At 40.6% G+C, this 17251-nt stretch overlaps 1 long non-coding RNA gene across 1 annotated transcript; it reads right to left on the bottom strand.

The window, feature by feature from the left end:
- Positions 1 to 5303: 5303 nt before the first annotated feature.
- Positions 5304 to 10836, bottom strand: LOC144685303 (uncharacterized). The gene is made up of 3 exons (XR_013577704.1): positions 10706 to 10836; positions 6938 to 7087; positions 5304 to 5430 (listed from the first exon to the last, which is right to left on the bottom strand). It is a non-coding gene; the product is annotated as an uncharacterized LOC144685303 (long non-coding RNA).
- Between the last annotated feature and the right edge of the window lie 6415 nt (positions 10837 to 17251).

Here is a 17251-nt window from a genome sequence, read left to right as displayed (position 1 = left end):
GCAGGTGAGGTTTTAAATGAGTACTTTGCATCTGTATTCACTATAGAGAAGTTCGATGTAGGTATAGAAATCAGGGAGGGGGACTGTGATATACTTGAACAAATTAGCATTGGGAGGGAGGAGGTATTAATGGTTTAGTGAGCTTAAAAGTGGATAAATCCCCAGGCCCAGACGAGATGTATCCCAGGCTCCTGTGGGAGGCAAGGGAAGAGATAGCAGGGGCCCTGACATAAATTTTCAAATCCTCTCTGGCCACAGGAGGGATTCCAGAGGACTGGAGGACATCTAATGTGGCACCATCATTCAAGAAGGGTGATGGGGATAAACCAGAGAACTATAGGCCAATGAGTCTAACATCAGTGGTAGGGAAACTTCTGGAAAAATTCTGAGGGACAGGATTAATCTCCACTTGGAGGGGCAAGGATTAATCAAGGATAGTCAGCATGGCTTTGTCAGGGGGAGATCATGTCTAACAAATTTGGTTGAATTTTTTGAGGTGGTGACTAGGTGTGTAGTGTAGTTGATGTAGTCTACATGGACTTCAGTAAGGCTTTTGACAAGGTCTTGCATGGGAGACTGGTCAAGAAGGTAAAAACCCATGGGATCCAGGGCAATTTGGCAAATTGAAACCAAAATTGGCTTAGCGGCAGGAGGCAGAGGGTGATGGTCAAAGGTTGTTTTTGTGACCGGAAGCCTGTATCCAATAGCGTACCACAGGGCTCAGTGCTGATTCCCTTGCTGTTTGTGATGTACATTAATGATCTAGGAGGTATGATCAGTAAGTTTGCAGATGACATGAAAATTGGTGTGGTAAATAGCGAGGAGGAAAGGCTTAAACTACAGGATGATGTAGACAGACTGGTCAGATGGACAGAGCTTTGAGAAATACAATTTAATCCTGAAAAGTGTGAGGTGATGCATTTTGGGAGAACTAACAAGGCAAGGGAGTACATAACGAATGGTAGGACCCTAGGCAATATAGAGGATCAGAGGGGCCTTGGTGTGCATGTCCATAGATCATTGAAGGCAACAGGGCAGGTAGATAAGGTGGTTAAGAAGGCATATGGGATATATGCCTTTATTATTCAAGGCACTTGAATACAAGAGCAGGAAGGTTACGATGAAGCTGTATAAAACATTAGTTAAGCCACACTGTGTGCAGTTCTGGTTGCCACACTATAGGAAGGATGTGATTGAAGGAGGAGATTCACCAAGATGTTGCCTGGGCTGGAGCATTTCGGCTATGAAGAGCAACTAGATAGGCTGGGGTTGTTTTCCTTAGGGCAGGGAAAACTGAGGGGGACTTGATTGTGGCGTACAAAATTATGAGGGGCATATACAGGCTCAATGGCCTTCATCTCTACTGTAAAGGTCTTTGATTCTCTATGACCAAATCATTGTACAGAGCTTCATGTTGCAATACAGAGCGTTTCAATACACAAAGAGCTGGAGACTAAGTTTACTCAGTATGTTTAAACTTTAATAAGATTATTGGTAGATTGGGGAAGAAAATTGTATCTGATTTATAAGAGGTCCTTTTACTGTGATATACAATCATTAAAATGTAAATGAAGCATTATTCAGTCCAGGCTATATCAGTAAATTAAGAGGAAATTATGATTTTACAGCAACAGTTTAAAGCATCTTAAACTAAATTGGGATTGTGACAAGAACCATTGCCTGTAAGAGGGGAGCATTTCACGTTCAAGTCATTAATTTCTTTTGACATTTCTTGTGAAAATGATTAAGCATCAATGTTAAAGTACACATTGGCACAGCCGACTTTTGTTCCATAGCTCTTCAAAATAATTGTTGCGGAGTAATAGCCTCTTAACAGAAAGGACGAGATGGATGGACGTTGAAGATAATATGTGTCTGAAGTACTCCAAGGTCCCTGAAATGCAAAAGTTTAGTGTGAGCATAGAATTAGTCCTTTTTTTGTCTAGCAGTGCAGGCAGGTTCAAATTTCAATGTCGGAACGGACCATAACTACTTCATTTTAATTCACTTTAGCTATCCATGATATGAATACTATACCTATACTTTGGGCACTTTAAACCCTATAATAAGAAATGTGTAATATGTCAAATCAAGTTTAACATTTATCATTACGTTGACATGATGTTTCTATTGTATATTTTGTTATGTAGAAGATTCCATGTAAAATATTTGAGAAGCTTACACAAGATGTGTATCTGCAGTGAAAAGAAAGACTTTGATTTATATATAGCACCTTTCATAGCATCAGGATGTCTCAAAATCCTTTGCAGCCAGTGAAGTGGTTTTCAAGTATAGTCAGTGTTGTGATGTAAGAAATACAGCACCCAATTAATGCACAGCAAACAGCAATGTGATAATAAAACAGGTAATCTGTCTTAGTGATGGTGATTAAGGGATAACTAATGACCTGAGTGAGCAGGCAGGGCCTCAATTTAACATCACACCTGAAAGACTACACTTCCAACAATGCAGCATTCTCTCAGTAATGTCAACCTAGATAAGTCTTTCATGTGGGGCCTGAATCCTCACCTTTCGGACTCAGAGGTGAGTGTGCTAGCACTGAGCCACAGCTGATATGTGTACATTAAGCACAAAGACAAAGTCGTAAACACAGACAGAATTGTGATATGTCAATGCATATATTTCCTATACATCCAGCTTCCATCAAAATGTGACTGGGATCCTGTGCTATTGTGATGGGGGTACTCCCAGATTTGAGTAACCTGAAGCGCCCTTTGGTATATTGACAGCACTGATGCCAATGTCATGAATTCAGGAGATTGTGCCTCCTTGCCTTCCCCCACATTGATGTGGAGTGGCACCCTCAAGCTATATAATCAATTGTCTCTCTCTAATGGAGAGATATGCCTTTGGGTACAATGGTTAATTACCAATTCCCATTTGCATGCCAAGGCTGGAGCTAACACAGTAAATCCATTGCAAGCCCACAGCTTTGGTGGGGTTTCATTGCTATTAGCACAGGTGACACTGCACTGCACCAGCTCTATCACAGAGTCTGTAATTTCCAGGCAGTATTTTGGCCCATTCTCTGGGGTTTTTCACTGATCTTGCACCAAAGCTGTGGAGTTGTCACAGTAGAATCCTACCTGATTGGATATTTAAAGCGTCCTTTTCTCTATCACTATAAGAGACTACAGAGCCAAAGTGATAGCAAGAAATAGCTGGGAATTAAATCATTCCATTTACACACATGCTACCTACTGGAGCTGAATTGAACACCAAATAAATCTTGCCTTGTGGTGTCAATTGATGTTCTGTACATAGTCTTGCATTTCATTCAGGATTGCTCAGTACTGTTTTAATCACTCTAACTACATTAGAATGAAGTCTGTGATGCTGCTGATGAATTGTCTTTGCTATTTTTGGGCCATTCGGGTGGTAAACTTCACCTTCTGTTTGTTGTGTGGAATAAGATATTACAGTCGTAGTGCTGTAGAATTTGTTGCAGAACATTTTATTTTTCATTAACCATTTTACTATGTGTGGTCCTTTTCACTGAACTTTGCAATTCTGTTGCAATTTCTTTTCATAGAACTACTGCTAATAGTTATTTTTTTTAAATGCAAGGTATGCTATTTTTACTGTTGGTAAAAAGTCAAGAACAATTTTCCCAAACCTAATTAAAGTAACACAGTGAACAGAATGTACTCAATGTGTCGAGCAACTATCTGGCCTGTTATAATGGGCAGGTAGAGGGTCTTGTGGTGCAGTGGGAAGTGTCCCTGACTATAAGGCAGAAGCTGTAGGTTCAAATCCCACTCCAGAACTTGATGACAAGGAAGATGCATTGACAACACAGTCAAGCAGGTTGGGTATCAACGTGTAAATCCTTCCAACACGCGCCAATGGCAGGTGGTAAGAGTGGGAGAGGTTCCTGGTCAGCCATATGATGGAAAGAGAATTGGAGCCTCCACCATCACTATTCATAGCTCAGGATTACAATATGCATGTAAAAATGAATGTTTCCATAGCAAGTCAGACTCTTTGAAGGGCTGGTTGGCCCATTCAGCTGGATGGGTGGAGCCAGATTTCTGCCAACAGCATGAGGTTCAATCCCAGTCCTGGCTTGGGTGGATTTGGGACCTGCCTCCTTGCCCTCCCTGTGGTGGATGCTGTGGCTCTGTGGGTTGGATCTGCCTTTGTTCAAAGAACTGAAGATGATGATAGTGGGCAGGGCTATTAGTTTCATCATGATGATTGGGGCTGATGTATGGATGCAATGTTCACACTTTGTAAACCAGTGCAACAGCCACTGGATAATTACTCTAATTGGAATGTGATTATTGACTGTTTAGACTGACAGAAAAGTTTTCTTTTAATACCAGAGCCAGTTATATTAAGGATTCATTTTATTCACCTGGAATTTGCATTTGTGATGTATTTGGTTATAAAACAATGCAGCTGTATTTTTATTGATAGTAACAATTCTGATGAAAATTGACTGACCTGAAACTTTGTGCAGAATTTTGCCGTCGGCAAGCAGGGGGCGGGGCCCCCTCACCGACGCATAAAATGACGCGGTATGATGTCATTGAGGCCATTGACAGGATCAATTATACAATTAAAGGACCTGCCCATCCAACCTTAAGGTTGGCGGGTCGGCCAGGGGCTCCGGCGGCAAAAAAGAAAAAACATGAAACCTCATGCACCGGTGGGATGAGGTTTCATGTAGGGTTTTAAAAAGCTTAATAAACTTATTATGTAAATTATGAACCTGTCCCAGCTCATGTGACATTGTCACATGAGGGAGACATGTTAGGGAATTTTTTTTTCCTATTTTTCATATTTTTAAAAGTGTAAGCCATCTCCCTGAGGCAGCACTCTCGCTTTTGGGGAACCCCCCCCGCCCCGCCCGCACAGGAAGCCTTAATTGGCCCGCAGGGCCACTTCTCCTGTGGGGATCTGCTCCCCCCCCACCGCCAGAGATTGGGTCGGGCCCACCTGCCCGACAGGCAGAAAATTCTGCCCTTTACCTCTGTTTCCCTCTTCACCAATGTTGCCAGATCTGCTGAGTAATTCCAGTATTTTCTGTCTTAATTTCAGATTTCCAACATCTGTGGTGTTTTGCAATTGTATTGCTGCAGTTGTATTTTTTTTGCCATAACCATTAGTAGATCTCTCCTAATTAGAATGTACATTAGTTACAAATCGATAAATCAGGTTCTCGAGAATGAATTAATATAAGTAACCTGTGCTATGTCCTATACCGACATGAAGGGTCTTTAAATGTGGATATTTGAATATATATAGATCATAATACTTGCATCATGTAAATGGAAAAATCAAACTTACACTGCTGAAAGGACATGAAGAACTGAACAGTTGACATACATCAAAGGAGCATTGAAATGAACTGGGGCAGGGAATTTTCCACCAAAAGATAAACTTCTTGTACATTGTTACTTCAGCCTAAGACAGTTAAAAATAAAAATAGCAGAGGTTATTTCACAATCTTCTTTTCTCTTCTCACACCAAGTGGCATATGAGTTAGACAAAGCACGTACTTACGCTTATTTCCATAGCTAGGTTTTTCTGGAAAAGATCGCTATCCTGTCACCAAATTCACAAAATGCTGTTCTATGAAATGAAGCGGATTGAATTTACATCTCAGCTTCTCCTTGTGGTCCTCATAATGAGCAATGCCTAATGGAATTCTAGACATTTCAGTGCAGAGGAGGCCATTCAGCCCATAGTGCTGGTTTTAGCTCTACACTGGAACAATCTACTCTGCTCTTTCCTGCTATCTTTAGTATTTTTATTCTTCAGATCTATTTACCTGTTAGATATTACAAAGTATTTAGTTTCCGTAATCACTTGTGGTAACACATTCCTTATACATTTCACAATAATTGCCCGTCATATCACAAAATCTGTATTTTCACAAGGAAAGCTTTGTTTTTCCAAGCTGACCTGTTGTGAACCACTGATACTGAAACTTTTTGTTTCCGTTGTTAAAGTTTCCATTGGAGTTTGCGGATCTCTTGTTGCAAACTGTGGGGAAACAGCATAAATAGCTGAATCCACCTTTCTACTGCTGTAGTTACATAGAGCTCCAGGAATAAAAAAGAACCATTCGCAATTATATACCCCCTTTCATAACATCAGAATGCTCCAAAATACTTTATAGCCTACAGAATACCTCTTAAGCATAGTTTCCTCATAAGTGAGGAAACTGGGCAGGCAAGTTGCACACAGCCAGCTTTCAAAAACACGAATGTGATAATGACCCGATAGCCATTTTTTGTCATGATGTTGATTGAGGGATAAATGTTGGCCTGGGAATCACTCTCTTCTTTGGGATAATGCCATAGGATCTGTTAATCCATCAGATAGAGCTAACGGCATTCTGACTCAGGTGGGGATGTCACCAAGTGAGCCATGGCTGACAAAGCGGAAATTTTAGGCGATTTTTCAGTTTGTAAATAACTTTTTTTTTTTAAAAATGGGAAGGCCTAGGTGAAGGACTGAGGCTGGTAGTACAGGACATCGCCACGGGGGAATTATTGTAGGTGAGAAGAGAAGGCAAATCAGGAAATGATGAGGTGATGTGAAGATTTAGGTTTAAATTGTAAGATTAAAGTTTAAATGTGTGATTATAAGAAAGGGGTGTGGCAGGAACTTGGAAAAAAATGGAGAGTGTAACAAAAAGATTACTCTCTTGCGTTTGATAGCCATCTCAGGATACACCTGCACGACTTCACTGTGTGTATGAGGTGCTACAGTTATGCTGCTCCAAACAATTTAAGGTGATTCACCTACTGAAATTTAGAACATTTAAGCCAGCCATCCATTCATTTAAAACAACCGCAACACAGTTTATCTGACAATTAGTCAAATCATTACAACATCAGCACCACAAATGTGACATTTAGTGACATTAAATGTGCCAATCTGGATCGAATGAATATTCACTTACCGTCACTGACGAGAGGCCCTTATTTAAATAGCCAGATCCCTTATAGGAGAAACTTCCTGGTAGTTTAATAGGATCTGATTCAACTGAGATTTCCTTGAATTTAACAGGCTCATCTTCAGCACTGCAGTCATCCCAGGAAAAGCCATTCGACTAAAAGAAAAAGTGGATTATAAATATACATAACATGATCAAGTCTGATTATAACTAATGAGACCGAATTTTTTTTCTTAAGATTTCATGATAGCTTCTCACAAAAAGAAAAAAAAACAATAATGTTTAAAACATGCTAAATAAAACCTTTGGTTCACATTATTTTTAATGTCCGGCAGAATTACCCTGATCTTTAAATGCAGTTTTATATTTCATATGTAGAACCTTAAGCGCTTCTGAAAAAATGGATTCTGATAGGAGGTATAACACAAATCCTGTATTATTTCAGTGGAGAAAACATAAAGGATAATTATTCCAAAACATACAAACATACTAACTAGGAGCAGAAGTAAGCCGTTCAGCTCCTTGAGCCTGCTCTGCCATTCAATACGATCGTGGCTGATCTGTTTGTGTTTCGATTTCCACATTCCCATCTACCCCCGGTAGCCTTTGATCCCCTTGCCTAACAAGAATCTCTACCTCCGCCTTACAAATGTTCAGTGACCCCGCCTCCACTGCCTTCTGAGGCAGAGAGTTCCAAAATCGCACAACCCTGAGGAAAAAAATGCTCATCTCTGTCTGAAAAGTACAACCCCTAATTTTGAATGCCTCCAAGTTCTGGACTTACCCACAAGAGCAAACACCCTTTCCACGTCCACTTTGTCAAGACTGTTCAAGAACTTCTATACTTCAATCAAGTTACCCCACAATCTTCTAAACTCCATTGGAAACAAGCCCAGTCCATCTACCTTTCCTCATAAGACAGCCCGCTCATTCGAGGTATCAATCTAGTAAACCTCCTCTAACGCATTTACATACCTCTTTAAATAAGGAGACCAAAACTGCACACAGTATTTGCGATGTGGTCTCGTCGATGCCTTGTACAACTGAAGCATAATATCTTTACTTTTATATTCAATCCCTCTTGTAATAAAGGATAATATTCCATTAGCCTTCTTAACTAATTGCTGTACCTGCATACTAACTTTGAGAGTCATGCACTAGAACACCTAGGTCCCTCTGCACCACAGAATTCTGCAGTCATTCTCCATTTAAGTAACCCTCTATTTCTTTATTCTTCCTGCCAAAGTGAACAACTTCACGTTTTCACATGTTATACTCCATCTGCTGGATTTTTGCCCACTCACTCAACCTATCTATATCCATCTGCAACCTCATGTCCTTTCCCAACATACGTTCCTACCTATCTTTGTGTCATCTGCAAATTTAGCTACCCTGCCTTCACTCCCCTCATCTAAGTTATTTATATAAATTGTAAAAAGTTGAGGTCCCAGCACAGACCCCTGCGGGACTCCATTCATCATATCCTACCAATCAGGGAAAGACTCATTTAGGCATACCATTTTCTGCCAGCCAGTCTTCTATCCACGCTAATATGTTACTCCACCCCCATCCCCCACCCCACGCCATGAGCTTTTATTTTCCACAATACCCTTTGATGTAGCAGCTTATCAAATGCCTTCTGGAAATCCAAGTACAGTACATCTACAGGCTCCCCTTTATCCACAGCGCATGTTACTCCTTCAAAAGAACTCTAATAAATTGGTTAAACATTATTTTCCTTTCACAAACCATGCTGACTCTTCCCGATTCCCTTGGGTTTTTCTAAGTGCCCCCAATTAAAACCTCCTTAATAATCAATTCTAACAACTTCCCCACAATAGGTGTCAAGCTAACTAGCCTGTAGTGTCCTGTTTTCTGCCTCCCTCCCTTCTTAAATAGAAGTGTTATATTTGTTATTTTCCAGTCTGATAGAACCTTCTAAAAATCTAGTGAATTTTGGAAAATAAACACCAATGCATCTGCTACCTCATTAGCCACCTCTTTTAAGACCCTAGGATGTAGTGCATCAGGACCCGGTGACTTGTCAGCCTGCAGCTCCATCGGTTTGCTCAGACCACTTCCCTAGTGATTGTAATTTCACTAAGTTCCTCTCTCCCTTCCACCTCCTGATGTACAGCTATTGTTGGAATGTTTTTGTATCATCTATAGTAAAGACAGAAGCAACATATTTGTTCATTTCATCTACCATTTCCTTATTACCTATTAACTTCCCATTGTCACTGAGGCACCAAAACTCACTTTTTTACTCTTTTCCTTTTTAAATACCTGTAGAAACTCTTGCTGTTTTTACATTCCTCGCTAGTTTCATCTCATAGTCTAATTTTAATTTCCTCTCATACTCTAATTTCTTTCTCCTGATAACCTTTTAGTCATTCTCTGCCGTTCTTCATATTCTGACCAATCATCTGACTTGCCATTCATTTCTGTGCCGTTATATGCTTTTTCCTTAAGTTTGCTGTTTTCCTTAACTTCTTTAATTAACCACGGGCGGTGGGTCCTCCCCTTAGAATTTTTCTTCATAGTAGGAATATACTTATTCTGAGTATTCTGAAATACCCCCTTAAATGTTTGCCCAAAAAAAGAACCAAGTACTAATTACAGTGAGAGCAAAGTACATATTATATGCATTCCAAGAATGGCAGGATACATTAGATATTAATTTAGGTAGGAAGAGGTTAAACTTACTGTCTATACCAATAAGAATACTATTCACATTGCTTTGTTAAAATAAGATTAAAATTATTCTAAGCATATCCATTTCCAACACGTCTCAAGCACAGTATTTGCACTGATCGGAGCATAACAATTATTTTTAACAAGTCTAGAAAGTTTTCATCATTTAGTTGTTCTCATTCATCTGCAAACACACACAGAATTCTTCTGATTATTATATGTAACAACATCATAAATGTATTTGTGAAGATTTCCCCTGTTCTAAATAAACTTGCTTACAATTTCTTTAGAAAAGTCTGACATAACAACGAGCCTAGAGATATTCCAATCTCAAGGCTCTTAATAATGTCTGATATGAGTCCTTAAAATCTAATTGAGAATGCTGGCATTGAGGTTTGTACTTGATCAATAAAGGAAGGTTCAAGTATGTACATATGATGCAAGTGACTCTTTGCAAAGGAATCTTTTTTGCAATGGGAGCTGGACCATCTTCTGCTTTCAGTTTCAAGAGCATTGTTACCAAATTATGATGCCCTTAGTGCAATACTTAAGTGCATTCAAAAATAAAACTATGATTGGACAATTAATGTAATAAAATGGAAAACTTGTAGAATGGTCTTCCTTGAGGCACTCTGTTGTGCTACATTATACAAGAGTTGTCAATTACTGAATAATTTGTTTGCTTTTCTGTTTAATATAATCAATGTCATGATTTGGAATTCCTCTCTGGAATTATGCAACATTGGGTCTACAATCTTCCCCGCATCTTTGGCATCACTCTGGTTGCTTTAAGATTTACTGCGTACATCTCTGACTGGAGCTTCTGGTTAACTCTAAAAACATTTTCACTGAGAGCTAGAGCAATGAAACCTTTGTATTTTCTGGAAGCAGAAGATGATCCAGCTCCCATTGCAAACAAGGTTAATTTGCAAAGTGTCACTTGCATTTTTAATCAGATATACATGCCCATTACAAATAGTCTCCATTCAATAAATGACTTCTTAATCAGAGCAACCAATTTCCAAGCACATTCTTTTGTTTCAGATAGAACACGTACACTTTGTTTTACAAAGTACTTACAGTTCTTAATTGATAGAGCAAGAAAGTGGCCAGCAAAATGACACTAGAGCGAACAGCCATCTTTTATTTCAATTCTGATCTTGATGTGAAGAACACAAAAGTTTGATTTTCCTGGAGTGTTTTATAGTTATGTGAAGAGGTGTTACTTTGGTGTAACCAATAGCCATGAAGTAGATTTGTATATCCTGCTGAATGTGTTGCAATCAGGGAAAACTCAGTGAGTCAATCAGTGTCATCAAAAGAGTTACTCATTCTGCAGCAGTTAAAGTTTTCAATCTGCCATTTTTTTTAACCAAACACTTGTTTGCATGGTTTTAAAGTTCTTCTTAGTAATTTAGATCATGACATTTAATTAAGGAACTCCCAGTCTCTTACTGTAACACAGTGGGACATTGTTAGAAAATCCAGATAAATGACATGGAAATAGAGAATATGGTAAAATGAAAAAAAAAGAGGAAGTATGATACTGTCAGGTGAATTCTTCAAGCAAGAGTCAGGTCAAATACAATAAGTTAAGATGGGAAGTGTAGGGGAAAATAAGAATGGCAAAGCGAGAATATGAGAATAGTATTGCATTTGACATAAAAGGTAACACAAAAATCTTCTATGAGCATGTAAATAGGAATAGGCTCCACAAATATCCCCATGATCAATGATGGGGGAGCCCAGCACATCAATGCAAAAGATAAGGCTGAAGCATTTACACCAATCTTCAGCCAGAAGAGCCGAGTGGATGATCCATCTCGGCCTCCTCCGGAGGTCTCCAGCATCACAGATACCAGTCTTCAGCTAATTAAATTCACTCTATGCGATATCAAGAAATGGCTGAAGGCACTAGATAGTGCAAAGACCATGGGCCCTGACAATATTCCGGCAATAGTACTGAAGATTTGTACTCCAGAACTTGCCGTGTCCCTAGTCAAGTTGATCCATTACAACCCTGGCATCTACCCGGCTATTTGGAAAATTGCCCAGGTTTGTCCCATCTACAAAAAGCAGGGCAAAACCCACCTGGCCAATTACCACACCATCATTGGTAAAGTACTGGAAGGGGTCATCAACAGTGCTATCCAGCGACATTTGCTTAGCAATAAGCTGCTTCCTGACACTGTTTGGATTCCACCAGGATCACTCAGCTCCTGTCCTCATTACAGCCTTGGTTTAAACATGGACAAAAGAGCTCAACTCCAGAGGTGAGGTGACATCAAGGCAGCATTTGACTGAGTGTGCATCAAGGAACCCTAGCAAAATTAGAGTCAATGGGAATCAGGGGGAAAACTCTCCGCTGGTTGGAGTCATATTTAGCAGAAAGGAAGATGGTTGTGGTTATTGGAGATCAATCATCTTAGTTCCAGGACATCTCTGCAGGAGTTCCTTAGGGTAGAATCCTACACCCAACCGTCTTCAGCTGCTTCATCAATGACCTTCATTCCATCATAAGGTCAAAGCGGGGATGTTCACTGATGATTGCACAGTACATATTCATGACTCCTCAGATACTGAAATAGTCCATGTCTAAATGCAGCAAAACCTGGACAATATCCAGGCTAGGGCTGACAAGTGGCAAGTAACATTCACACAACACAAGTGCCAGGCAATGACCATTTCCAAAGAGAGAATCTAACCATCGCCTCTTTAAATTCAATTCGCTAAATCCCCCACTATCGACGTCCTGGGGGTTACCACTGACCAGAAACTGAACTGGGCTATCCATATAAATACTGAGGCTACAAGAGCAGGGCTGAGGCTAGGAATCCTGCAGCCAGTAACTCCCCAAAGCTTCTCCACCATCTACAAGGCACAAGTCAGGAGCATGATGGAATACTCCCCACTTTCCTGATGATTGCAGCTCCAATAGTACTCAAGAAGCTTGACACCATCCAGGGCAAAGCAGACCGCTTGATTTTGCACCTCATTCACAAAATTTCACTCCCTCCACCACCGGTACACAGTGACAGCAGTGTGTACCATCTACAAGATGCACAGCAGGAACTCACCAAGGCCTCTTAGACAGCACTTTGCAAACCCATGACCACTACCATCTAGATGGACAAGGGCAGCAGTTGCATGGGAATGCCACCACCTGGAAGTTCCCCTCCAAGTCACATACCATCCTGACTTGGAAAAATGTATCCATTCCTTCACTGTCACTTGGTGGAAATCCTTCTCTAACAGCTTGGACATGGACTTCAGCGGTTCAAGGCAGCAGCTCACCGCCACTTTCTCAAAGGCAATTAGGAATGGGCAATAAATGCTAGCCTAGCCAGCGACACCCAAATCCCATGGATGAATTTTTTAAAACCTGTGGAGACTGCCCAGTCATTCAATATGACCATGGCTGATCTTGGGCTTCAGGTCCACTTTTCCGCCCTTTCCCCACTCCACTTGATTCCCCTGTTTTAGATTCCTGGACCAGTGAAAGCAATCTCTCAGCATCTACCTTATCAAGCTGCTTTAGAATCTTGTATGTTTCAATGAGATTGGCTCTTTTTCTAAATTCCAGAGATTGTAGGCCAATTTACTCAGCCTCTCATGCCTGGAACCAATTTAATGGACCTTTGATGTACCGCCTCCAATGCAAAGATATTCCTTAATAATGGAGACCAAAACTGCATACAGAATTTCAGATGAGGTCTCACCAAAGCCCCATACAATTGTAGCAAGACTTTTTTATTCTAGTACTCCACTTCACTTGCAATAAAGGCCAACATGCCAACTGCCTTCCTAATTGCTTGCTGTACCTGCATGCTAACTTTCTGCATTCCATGTATGAATATATAAGTTGTGGAGTGGATAAGTCACCTGGTATGGATGGCTTGCATCCCAGATTGCTAAGGGAACTCAGGATGGAAATAGAGGAAGAGCTTGCCATAATCTTCCAATCTTCCCTAGATATGGGGGAAGTTGCCAGAGGATTGGAAAATGGCAAATCTGATACCCTCCTTCATGAAAAGGTGTAATGACACTCCTAGTAACCATAGGTTGGTTAGTTTAACATTAATGGTGGGTAAGGTTGGAGTGAATTAAGAAAAGCCAGCATGGATTCATAAAATATGCCTTTTCTAATCCAACTGTATTTACTTTTTTTTAAAAATAAGGAGCCAATCAAACCAGGTTTTCTTGAGTCAAAGAAAGAGCAAGTTTATTAGCTACTAGACCCAAGGAAAAATAATACAATACGCAACAACACACACACAGATATCAGAAGTAAGAGAAGTTAGAGTCCAAATACAAGTTGTGGGGCTGGGGGATGCGTGGGCTGGTGGTTTTTACATTGCTGATGGCACCATGTCCTAATTTTCAGGTTCACTCACCTGCTTTCCCATCCACAGGCAGCTTGTAAAATTCAGCCCTTGATATATGGTGTAGGATAAATCCAATCGTTAAACATCTTGCACTCCCCCATGCAACTTTGTTTATATCATTTTACCAATCTTCTGCCAAACTCCTGTGGTGAATCATCAGAAGTCCCACAAAAATTCTAACTCAAAGTAATTAACAGAAACTTATTACTGCATACTCAAGAGATGTTACCAAAAGCCAAGCTAGACAAGTAATCCAAAATATGGAAACCAAAAATATCTAGAGTGAGAAAAGGGAAAAAAACAATACAACTTGGAATATTATTATAAAAATAGAAAATGCTGAAAACACTCAGCAGGTCAGGGCAGAGAGAAACAGAGATGACATTTCATCTGAACTGGAACAAGTTAAGTGATGTAACAAGTTGTGAGCAAATACAAAGGCAGAGGAAGAGGGGCAAGGTGGTGGAAGAACACAAGGCCTGTGATAAGGGATTAAATGACAAAAAAAAACTAACAGTCAAGTAAAGAAACAGAAGGTACATCTTGCCAAAGTGTAATTAGCAGAATTATTACCACCTACTTATGTCCGAAGGAATGGGAGCAGTAAAATTGAAAAATGGTGTTAAGTTGTTGAGCTCATCTTTGAGTTTGGAATGCTGTAAAGTACCCAATCAACAGATGAGGCACTGTTCCTTGAGCTTTGAGGTTCATTAGAACAGTGGGAACGACCAAGGATGTACAGGTCAGCGTGGGAGTGGGACAGATTATTAAAATGACAAGTCAAGTCCAAAATCATGCTTGCAGACTGAATGGAGGTGTCCACAAAGCCATCACCCAACCTAAATTTTGTATCCCCAATGTAGAGGAGACAGCAGCATGAGCAGTAAGTACAGTATAATGTATTGAATTAAGTAAAACCACTGTTTCACTTGGAAGGGACATTTGGAAGCCGGGATGGCTGGAAGGGAGAAGATAAATGGAAAGCTGTTGGATTTCGTGAACTCACTGGGGAAGGGAGTGGGGGGGGGGGTGTGTCACAGAGAGTACAGTTCTTTTGGAATGCTAAGAGAGTCCCTCCCTCACCACTTTTTCTGCAACATCGATGACTGTGTCATTCCATGATTATTTTTAAATTTAAGTTTTGCACAATGCATTCAAAATGTGTCATTTGCAGAAAACTTTATTTTCAGGAGTAAATGGAAAACCCCCAAAAAGCCTATTAGTACTAACCATCTGAATAACTAGTTACAGATGATCAGGATATTCAAATGCAAGAGTGTTCCAGATTTTAGTTTGCTTTCACAAGGGTCTTCCCCTCAGTCTTAAGACTGGAATACATCCAGACCTATACATGCCCAGCATCACGACTGCAAAATATTAAGCTGCTAAGAGAATGTTGCGGACAGCTGAGCCATTCCCTTGTTAACAAACTAAGGAGACTGCCAAGCCTTGCTTCAGTAATTTCTCACATATTGCTAATGTCACTTCAATGATTCTCTTACATCTTGCCTCACCAGTTGATCAACAGTTTACATGTGTTACCTAAATGTCAGGGAGGACTGATTCTAAGCTCTGGCATAGAGTGCTGGGTATCCACACTGTGGCTGGTATTTTATGGGGTGTGGCAGGTGGGATCCGAAATTTCAATTTCCCCGAGGGCAGGTTGAGATGCAATGATTAAGTCGGCAGCCTAGCAGCGTTCCTAATTGTAATACATTTACATATCCTGAACACTCATAATTATGTGCAATCTTCCAGATTAAGTCAGTGGCGCATGGGAATCTCGTGGTTCCAGTTCATGTTTGTTTGATGTTGGTGTGCAACAGTCGGCTTTGTGCAGTTGGGTCTCCACACAACCAGCAAGGGTGAGTCAGGGTGAATGGGGTGAGAGGAAGAGGGGTGGGGGTTGATGGTGGAACATGGTCAGGGGCAATGAGGAGCGGAAACGGGATCCAAGCAAGGACAGAGGGTGGGGTCGGTGGCATGGAGGAGTGAAATGGAAAGGGTCGGGTGTCCCGGGTGTGGTGGTGGTGGGGTTGGTGGGGGACACAGTCAGTCAGTCAAGGTAAGAAAATGAGAAGCCTAAACTGTGGTACTGTTCACACGTGGGTCCAACTCAGGGTGCTGACTGGCAGAAGAAATAAGGAAATGTTCACATTGTGGGTTTGGGTGAGGGGCGGAGGATGGTTGGTGGGTGCGGGAGGACAATTCAGTAGAGGGGCAATACAGCCTGAGGTTAGATTAATCAAAGGTATCTTAGGGTGTGTCACGGGATCTAACAAAAACTCTAAGGATGATGCAGGGAGAGTATAGGATCAGAGGGTCAAGGATGATGGGGACAAACGTGAAGGTGACAGGAGGAGGGTGGAGGGTAACAGGTTCAAGCACAAACCTTACAATGACCATCATTACAATGTCCCCAAAAGCACATGCGGTGCCAGGATTGGAAGTCAAAGTGTGAGGAGCTGAGTGTGTGGTGGGTGGAGTTCAGTTGTGGATAATGGAAGGAGTTGAAAACCTAATTGCTCATAATAAAAAGTCATAATACAATCAGGCAGAATCAACATGGTTTTGTGAAAGGGAAATTGTGTTGACTAATTGATTAGAATTCTCCAAGGAAGTAACAAGCAATATGGATAATGGAGAAACTGTAGATGTGGTGCATTTGGATTTCCAAAAGGTATTTGACAAGGTGCCACATCAAAAGTGACTTCATAAAATTAAAAAAAACTCATGGTATGAGGGTATGATATTAGCCTGAATAGAAGATTGGGTAGCTAACAGTTGTATCTGAATGTACGTAGCGTTCATAAAAAGGTAAATGAATTGATACAAGAAGAAATATTGTGTATATGATAAAGGGATGGCAATAATCATGGGTGATTTTAATCTACATATAAACTGGAGAATCAGATTGGCAGAAGTAGCCTGGGTGAAGAGTCGTAGAGTGTTTTTGAGACAGTTTCTTAGAGTAGCAGGTTAGGGAACGAACCAGAGAGCAGGTTTTTTTAGACTTGGTATTATGTAATTTTATAGGATTAATTAATGACGTCAGAGTAAAAGCACCCCTAGGTAGCAGAAACCACAACATGATTGAATTTTACATCCAATTTGAAAGGGAGAAGAGCAGGTCTAAGGCTATTATCTTAGAGTTCAATAAGGACAACTATGTGGGCATGAAATCTGAGCTAGTTGAAGTGAACTAGGACACTAGGCTAGAGGATAGATCAATGGAGAAGCA

Source organism: Cetorhinus maximus, chromosome 10 (assembly GCF_964194155.1).
Source record: "Cetorhinus maximus chromosome 10, sCetMax3.hap1.1, whole genome shotgun sequence".
Taxonomy (NCBI): domain Eukaryota; kingdom Metazoa; phylum Chordata; class Chondrichthyes; order Lamniformes; family Cetorhinidae; genus Cetorhinus; species Cetorhinus maximus.
The sequence above is the reverse complement of the archived record's forward strand: the minus strand, read 5'-3'. Positions and strand labels throughout refer to the sequence as shown.